Source organism: Ictidomys tridecemlineatus, chromosome 4, assembly GCF_052094955.1.
Source record: "Ictidomys tridecemlineatus isolate mIctTri1 chromosome 4, mIctTri1.hap1, whole genome shotgun sequence".
NCBI lineage: Eukaryota > Metazoa > Chordata > Mammalia > Rodentia > Sciuridae > Ictidomys > Ictidomys tridecemlineatus.
The window spans coordinates 94,675,340-94,685,056 of record NC_135480.1 but is presented as its reverse complement, the minus strand read 5'-3'; the positions used below and the strand labels follow the sequence as shown (position 1 = coordinate 94,685,056).

At 37.8% G+C, this 9,717-nt stretch overlaps 1 non-coding gene across 1 annotated transcript; it reads left to right on the top strand.

The window, feature by feature from the left end:
- Nucleotides 1-4,041: 4,041 nt before the first annotated feature.
- Nucleotides 4,042-4,144, top strand: LOC120890213 (small nucleolar RNA U13). The gene has a single exon (XR_005734455.2). It is a non-coding gene; the product is annotated as a small nucleolar RNA U13 (small nucleolar RNA).
- Nucleotides 4,145-9,717: the final 5,573 nt, after the last annotated feature.

Sequence of the window (9,717 nt, the reverse complement as noted above, 5' to 3'; positions counted from 1 at the left end):
CTGCTGTCATATGTAACAAATTAGAATAAAAAATAGAAAACTAGCTAAATATTTAAAAAATAATAATCACAAATGATGGTGGCCAGACTGTTCCTTCCCACTCACTCCACTGATGTTTAATCTTGGTCATGTGATGTGATTTGATTAGTGGAAAGTGCCTACAGCTAGCAGGGTGCCAGTCCTATGACGGGCCTCAAGAAGCATGGTATGCTTCTGCCTGCCTTCTTGTTTTCCAAGGGTAGTCTATAGCTCAAGGCATGAGGAAACACATGGTGTGAAACTGAACAGAGCCTATGCCTGGATCCAAGCCCAGCTGAGCTCGTCCAACATCAGCTGAATATAAGTTGATCCACAGATCCATGGGCAAGAAAGACATGCTTATTTTAAGACATCAAGTTTTAGGGTGACTTGGTAAAATTGGACTAATATGCTACCTGATTCATTTTTTTCATTCAACAATCATGTTGGCTAACTGGTACATATGTTAGAAACTTATAGGCCCCAGGAATACCATGGTGAATAAAACAAAATTAAATGAACAGAATAAGCTTGCATTTTGACAAATGCTAGAATAAAACAAGATGGGGCAAAGTGATAGACAGTGACGACTGGCTGTGGGAGAGTGCACATTTAGTCTGGGTAGTCAGGAAAAGACTCTGAGAAGGAAATAATGAATGGCAAGGAGGAGGCAGCAGAGGTGAGTTCAGCCATAGTCCATGGCTGCAGAACTGCAAGGGCAGGGGGCCTATGGTGGAAGTGAGTTTGGCCCAGGAACAGACTTCATCATCTTTCAAATAATCCAACGCTATAAAGGTACCATTCAAAATATTCCAAAGTCTAGAGGCTAGACTGATATCTAGCAATAAAAACAAATCTGGAGAAGCAGTTGAGCCAGAATAAAAAATGAAGGTGGTAGCAAAGAGAGGCAATTTGGGAGCTGGCCTTGCTGGCCACTTGTCATAGACCTCAAGGGTACACGTGGGTCAGGCTGGTTAGTGTGCAGCTGGACAGATAGCTGCAGTTCCACTGAACTGGTCTTAGTCTTTGTCAACAGCATCCTCCTGTTTTGTTTTTATTGGGCGAAAGTTTTCCTATTTCAGAGATGCATTAAATTATTTTCACTGAATGAAAATGATTTCACGGTTTTCCTCTGCTGCCTCATTTTTGGGTTTTCCCTGTTGTTCTAATCAACGTTATAAGCATACCTGGTTTAAAGAGTTAACAAGCTCTATAAGGTTTGTTATAAATAATAGCCATCCTCATCAACAACCCTCCCATGGTAACGTTTCCCTGTCCCAGAGTTTTACCTGATTATTTGATATTTCCCCTTTGTGTCACCAAAGAACCTATTAAGTACCACTTCTTTACATGCCATATTTAAGAATTCCCACAGCAGCTAGGCAGGCTTAGCTTTCTTTCTTCCCTCTTCTATTAAACACATTTTTATTCTATCACCTTCTCCTCTTAATTTAATGCTATAATAATTTTTCTTAGATTCATATTCAATGTTTCTATCACTGTGATTACATAAATGCTTTTAATAGCTGATCCAGACAAGAGGATGCCATTTTCTTTCTTTTCTGTGGTAGGCAACATCTCAGGTGGTCCCCAGTGATCTCTGCATACCAATATTCAAAGCATAGTGTATTCTCTTCCCTTGGGCGTGAGCTGCATTTACTGACTTGCTTCTAACAATTAGAATATGGTAGAAACAATGGATGTGATTTCTGAGATAATACATAAAGACTGGTTATCATTTGGGGCTCTTTAATTTGGTTATTCTGTGTGTAGTAGGCAGAGTTCTAAAAATGTCCCACCAAATTCCCAAACTTAGTTACTCAAACATAATCTCATACTGCTCTGAAGGGATTTTGCGGGTGGTACTGAAGTATAAATTCACCTTAAAATAGAAAGATGATCTTGGGTTATCCAGCCAGGCCTAAGGGAATCACCTGAACCCAGCTGCAAAAGATAGTACACACTATGCAGAAGGGAGGATCAAAGAGATCTGAAGTGTGAGTAGGTCTCAGTCCACCACTGCTGGCTTAAGACAAAGAGGTCAATAGCCCCAGAATGTGGGTGGCTTTGGAAAATGAGTATGACTTTTGATCAACAAGAAGCAAGGACTCAAAGATCTCAGTCCAACAATCCTATGCATCTGAATTCAGCCAACTATCTGAATGAGCTTGGAAGTGGATTTTTCCCCCAAAGCATTCAGATGAGAAACTATCTTGACTGACATTGATTTCAGCCTTATGAGATTCAGATTAGACTCTGAGCCTGCATGGACTTCTGACCAGGAGACCTGTGAACTAATAAGCTAAGCTTTTGAAATCTTTTACAGCAGTGATAAAAAAAATAATAATACATTGAGGTAAGCCAGCTGACAAGTTGGAAATACAAAGGGAATCAGAGAAGTGATCATGTCAAGGATTCGTCTTGATAAGCTAATGTCATTGAAACTTTCTCAAAAAATTACACAAGAGAGATCAGTCATTTACTCAACAGATATTATTGCATGCATGCTGGGGTACTGTCTTAAGTAAAACAGATGTATTTCTGTTTTCATAGAACATAATTTCTAGTTAAGGTAATATTAGAAGAGGGATTGTTACCGGTAGGGTAAAACCTAGATAAGCTCTTTAGCATCATTTACTCTTAGCTGACTTGAAACTCACTAATTTAGAGGTCACACAGATAGTGAAACTTGATTCATTTTGTGTCTGTTCTTCAAAGTTTGCTCATAAAAGGGAGAAAAATTATCACAATTGGATTGATGCTTTTAGGAAAATTCCAAGATTATATAGCAAGAATTTAATAAACATTTACTAAAGGCTTTGATGGTGCCAATTCCCTGGGCTCAAATGTGTGGTCAGCAGTGAGGCCTGTCCTCATAAATCTTAGCTAAGGAGAAGAAGGCAGATGTAGAAGTGTATAACTACTGTGCTATGTGATCTGTGCGAGTGGAGAAGTCTCAGAAGGCCCAAGGGGGCAGGTCTAGGTTTCTAGAATATCATTAAGGTACACAGTAATTAGATGTTTTCTACTTACCAAGCACTAGCTTTTATTCTTAGTCTCTGAAAATAACAAGCCCATATTTTTCTTTCATTCTTATTTCTGATTCCAGTGCAAATCCCTGAGAAAGGTAAGAATGCATTGCCCTTGAGCATAGCATAAATTTTTATTTATGCTCATAAAAATCAGGATCTATTAGCTATTTGGCCTTGAGCTGAACAGATGTGTTTGTTCAGTAGCAGAGATTAAGATTTCTTGAAAGTCTTGGTTGCTTGTTTTTTGATTCCTGAGCACTATGTTTTCTGACATGTGCTATTCAATACCAGAGTAATCTCATTACCATTACTCATTTACTAATTTAGTGAAAGACCATTTGCTCAGGGAAACCCTGTGTGTATTTTAAAAATAGCTACATACCCAGGTTTCCTTGATGTAGTAAAGAGAACAAAAAAGGAAGCTGTTAGTTTTATATACGGAAATAACTGATTTGAAGTCAACCTGTTCTCATTTATATACAAACATGATATATGTTACCACTGAAATGTTTTATGTGTTTGCATTCATACATAGTCTCTGTTCTTTTTGCAAAATGTTGCTCTGTCTGGTTTTCTCATTAAGAGTCAAAAAGCTCAGAGGCACATCTTCACATTTATAATTAATTGACCCAATCAATAATTGCCTGATGTATACCTTGATCATTCCTGAAGATATAAACAAAAGCATGAAAGAATCTTTAGGTAACTCAGTTTCTTTGAGGAGGAAACACTTAAATTTCTGATGGAGAATGAGTAAGAAATATTCTTTCCTTTAAAGAAGTTGGACCAGTGACAAAATGATGTGCCAGTTTCTATGACCAAAAGAATTCTAGGTAATGACAAAGCTTTCCCTTCAAGAGCGCCTCCCTGAGGAAAATAGGATTGTGATAAGTAGAATTCCATTAAGATGAATTAGGCAGCCACTAGAAATGAAAATTGGATGGGGGAACTTAAGAATCTGTATTAGTAAAGGTTATTAATTTTAAAAAAAAACCTTTGTGATTCGTAAGTATGATGTTTGGGTGTTCACACCATTGTATGAGCTATTCCTCCCTTAAATCTTGTTAGGCTGTGGTTATATTACTGGTCTGTTGTCAAAAAGAAAAAAAATGTATAAATGCTTAAACAGGTAAAATTATACTTCTCAATTATGTAAAACCCAGAATAATTTTATGTCCTTGGTGGAAGTTCTTCTCCAAACAGTGACTTGGGGAATGCAACTCCTTCCATCCTGTGGCACTACTAATTTCAGCACTGACTTCCAACGTCACTGTGCTGTACACCAAATCTGCAGATGGTGAGAGGCAGACACACGTGAGGTTGTTATGGACATGCTTGGAATTGGTACAAAGCACTTCTTTTCCTATTCTGTTGGCTAGAACTCAGTCATATGACCTTTTCTAACTAGAGGCAAAGCTAGGGACATAGTCCACCTGTGTAGTGAGGAGAAGGAAGAGGTGAACTGTTCATCATTGACACAGAAGCCTTGAGCTGAATCAGAACACTTTAGATTTAGAAAGTACCAAAGGGTTTTGTATTTATTTATTTTCTTATTCCCTCGTTGGAACACTCCTCAGCTACTTATTAAATACCCTATATTCCAGGATTTTCTTTATCCTTGTTTGTTGAGTCTGGCTTCTCCATAATTTATCAACACTCAATTTTAAGTTGTGATGTCCAGAAAGGACCACATTACTCCAGATATGATTAACCAGTAAAAAGCACAGTGGGACAAAATTTTCTTCATCATCAGGTCATAGTTCAAGTCTACCAGACAGCTCTTCATATTTAACTTTTAATTTATTTATTTAATTATAAGGTGACATGGATTATGAAAATGTGAACTACATTTTCATGAAGCCAAGGAAAACTTAAGGAAATGTTACTCTTTTTTGGTGGTTATTGTATTCTCAATATCTAGCACAATACTTGGCACATTGTAGTTATTTAATACATGTTTAATGAATGAAAAAGGGTTTTCAGCATCTTAAAAGATTTCTTGAACATAGTAGATACTGCATATTTTTCATTAATTTATCTTTCTGGACTGCATCCTAGATGATCTCTGTAATCAGTCCTCTAATACATTAACTTTTTTTTTAAATGTCTGTACTTTTAATTTCTAGAACTTCTATTTGTGATTTTCTCCAGTCTATTTCATTTTTGGATTTTTCTCCTAATTTTTCTGAATATTTTAAATCGTTTTTAAGTCTCCTTCAGATGGTCTAAGTTTTATAGATTCTGGCAGGTGGAAGTTTTCACCCGTGTCCCTCTTACTGGGCATGTGTGCTCATTTCAGTGACATTGACTACCACGGGAGTCTCAGGTGAACCGGGGTGGTATCATCCCATGGGGTGTTGGGGTGTTTTGAGTTTTTCCTTTGCTGAGGATCTATACATAGGTCCACTTTTAGATCAATTTTTATGTTAATGGTTCAATCAGTGTACTCTCACATTGAGAATAGTAAAAATTCAGACCACACACCCACGGGTGTCAGGTGTCTGGTTTTCTGGGTTTTGATGGCTGACTGGGAATAGAGACTAAGGGCTTTAATTTCTTTCTCAAAGAACTTAAACTCATGTTCTTCTAAGGCATATATCTGGGCCATGTGCTTTGCCTGTCAGCTCCTGCTTTACTTTTGGCACCTTCTCTTGCTTTTCTATGCTTAACCATGTATTAAAAACATCTTAAAAAATATATTCTCCCCAGCATTTCTGTGGGTTTGGAGCAAGTGCTGGGGTTTCCCACTGTGGTGGACACTGTGATACATGGCCCAGAAACCCCTTCACTGAAGGATTTGTTGACCCAGCTGCTGGCAGTACTGTCTGTAGATAATGCTCAGCTGTCAACCTTTTAGGAATTGCTCAGCTGCAGAGAGCCCTTTCATTCAAGGTCATATCCCTTTTGTTCCCTGGGCAGCCCACATCCAATGGCCAGTTGGTATAAGAATACAGAGGCCCTGCCATCTTGGTCCAACTTGGGACCAACTCAGGACCAATTCTGAGGAGCCATTCTACTTCTGAGCATGCCATGAGTTTGGTCAAGGAGCCCCTGAGTACATGTTGCAATTCGGCTTTTCCCTTTGCCTGCTCCTGCTTCCCACCTGCCCTTCACAGATGTTGCTTCCAAGGGCATTCCTAGTAAACCTTCTGTCCACCAGCCTCCCCTTCTCCACTGCTTCCTTAGGCACCCTCCTGTGACATCTATATCAGGTGCTCCATATTGACTAGAACTCATAGGGCATTTAGTTAACAGTATTAATGTGAGTAGCACCAAGCCAGTCACCTCATCCTATGCTTTTGTGATAGATTTATTTATGTAAGACCTCACTAATTTTCTTAATTTTTTTTATATTTCTACCCATGGTTCAAGTCACTAATATAAAATCTTTTAAAGTTTTTATATTCTAGGCCATTTGATTTCTTCTCTTTCCTAACATTGTGACATTTTGAAGTTTGGCATGTGTGCCTCCTATAGCTTCATTCCAAGAATTGATTTTAAAAAAATGTTTAACAGGAAAGATGAAGAGCCACTCCTGGCAATTCCTCCTTGGAACACAGAACCACTATTGAGATTCTAATTTCAAGTAGCTGTAAATCTATAATTCCATCCACATGTTGCCAGCTTACCAAAAGGACATCATGAGAGGCTTTAACAAATACATTTCATAAATGAGTTCATGAAATCCAATTCTACTCTGTCTACTGAAATTTCTCATTTAATAACTATCAAAAAGGAAAGTATTTTGGTTAATTGGAATGTTATTTTCAGTGAACATATATGGCTCCTAGTGATTACATTATTCTTTCCTAAGTGCTTACAAATGCTAAAAATGTTAACTACTATTATGATTATAACATGAAAAAAAATCTGTCATATCTCCTCTTAAAAACTGAACATGTATACAAGTCTAGTGATTAATAGTGTTGTTGGGAAAATTTATTAGTTTTTCATATGGGCCTTAAAAATCTGTAAGAACTGACAATTATGTGCCTTTATTTGAGGCAAAACATGAGAATATAGATTGACTTTGTAAAATAAAGTTAAATTATGTAGAGGGTAATTAAGCACTTGAAGAGTTGCTTTTTTGAATGTCAAAATATCTTGAAGTGGTAGCCTTTGAATTGTTACATACCCTTTCTTAACCTAATTTTTGTAAAACCAGGAATAACATTTTATTTCCTTCACACACAAAGACATATTTCTAAAGACAATAGCTGACCTCAACCTCAAGGTTGAAAAATAGAAAAATTCCAGTTTAAATAAAAAACATGACCTATCTGATCTATATCACCATTCATAGTGTTTTTTCTAGATCTTTTTTGTCAATGGAGTAAAATACAAAGAAGAAATTAAAGCTATAAAATGAAGACACATACATATTAATTTTGTAGATCATTCAACTACAAATCCTGGAAATACAAAATAATCAACTAAAACATTTTTTTAAATTAACAAAAATTTAGTAAAGTTATTGACATAAACATCAATCATTATATAGAAGACTCCTGACTTACAATGGTTTGACTAACTTTACAATGAAAGCAATACACATTCAGTAAAATTCATACTTTGAGTTTTGAATTTTGATCTTTCCCTGGGCTAATGATATGCTGCAGCTCCCAGTCAGCCATGTGGTCATGATGATAACAGGCGATACTCTAGGTGAGCTGTGCTGCCAAGCTATGCTGTTTGGTATGTTTTGTATATTAAATGCAATTTCAGCCTATGATATTTTTACTTGTGATGGGTTCATTGGAATGCAAGTTGAGGAGCATCTGTAAGTTAAACTCAATAGCCAATTTTAAGACGTGAAGGAAATACTCCATTGTAACAACAAAAACATCAGTAAAACTATAACATTTATAGATTTTAAACCAACAATAAATATATAGGATACAATGAAGATGGTTATTATTAGACTTTACTGAGAAATTAAAAAATAATTGCATAAACAGAGGGACACCATGTTCTAGGATAAGGTGTATTATAGAGAACTAAATTTTCCCCAAATGAAATGTACAGGCCTACTCCAATAAAAATCCTACTTATGAATTTTTTTTAGTAATTTAAAGCTAGTTGAGAAAAAGAAACAGATTAGAATAGAGAAGAATTTGTTTTAATAGGTACAGAAATGCTGGGGTCCTTCTGCCAGATATTTGACCAAGTTTCAACTTCATACAGTAGAGGCAAAAAATAACCTTATTCTTTCTTACTGCTGACCCTGAACTGTGTTTGTGGACTGTTTCTTTGTAATTCTTTGGATGAAAACTTTGAGATATTTTGAAGTTTCCAGTTACATTTAGATTTTGAAAAATTAATTTTGTTCATTTTAATGATAAGAAAACACTCTCATTTTGTGGTTATATTGTCCAGTGTTGTACAAAATTAAAAGATTTTTAAAAAATTTATGTCTTCTCCCTCAACTAAGACTAGAAAGCAAAGAATGCCCTGATGTCCTGGCTGATAGGGATCTTGCTCCTCTATTCTTGGATTTTACCAAGCACTCTGGCCCCTTGAAGAGAGGGAGAGGGAAAAAGGGAGGAGAGATGAGGGTCAGGAAAGGTCCTGCTACCTGACACAGTAATGATTATGAGATGGAGTCCACTGAGTGTGCTGGTGAGCCTTGCATCTAATGTTGGTTCTTTCTCTCATGGAGTCCTCTCATGGGCTTTTCAGGAAGGACTGCTATTATGATTTGAATATAAGGTGTTCCCCCAAAGTTTTTGTGTTAATACAAAAATATTAAGAGGGGAGATGATTTGATTATGAGATTTGTAACTTAATCTGTTCATTCTAGTTTGAATAGACTGAGTGGTTACTGCAGGCAGTTGGGGTATGGCTCAAGAAAGTGGGTCACTGGGTGTGTGCCCTAGGCGGGTGCATCTTCCCAGTGGCCCCTTGTCTCCTTTGTGTCTTTGCTTCTGACCCCACCACAAGCTGAGCAGCTTTCCTCTACTAGGCCCTTCGGCCATGATGAACTGTGTCACCTTGGGCCCAAAGGAATGGAGTTGGTCATCTGTGGACTGATGCTTCTTTAAGTTGTTACTGCTAGCTATTTTAGTCACAGCCACATTACACCAGTGGAGTCTTCAAGCAGAGGGTTTTTAACATGTGCCATGGTTTACCTTTGCCATAATTCCTCTCTGATCCTGGGCATCTGGCTATTTGCCCCTTCACTAGCTGTGTGCCACCAGTCCCAGCAGTCATCTTGCACAGGAGTCGGGATCCCTCCAGGTGGCCTCCATCTGATCCCTGAGGTGCTCTGTCCCTACCAAGTGGGATACAGTCCAGTAAGCTGAGGGCTTCCCCTAGGCTTTTGTCTCCTCAGGCAATTCCTAGGCTGAGCTGCTCATAACTTGTGCTCCCCAGACTCCATGGGACACAGGCCAGACTCTGCATGCTATTCATGTAGCCCCCACTCTCCCTTGGCAAACCCTTTCTTCCATGCCTGCTCTCTCCATAGGGTGGTGTAATAAGAAATGCCAACTACCTTGACAACTCTCTAAAATGAAATCCTTCCTCTTGGCCTTTTAAACCTTAGTACTTTTATGCCCATGAGATAAGTGAGTCTAACGTTGGTTATGACAGACATAGTTGAGGTGGCCCTGCCTCCTGGTACCCAGGCCTTTGTGATGTCTTGTCATTTGGATGAAAAAAGTCTACA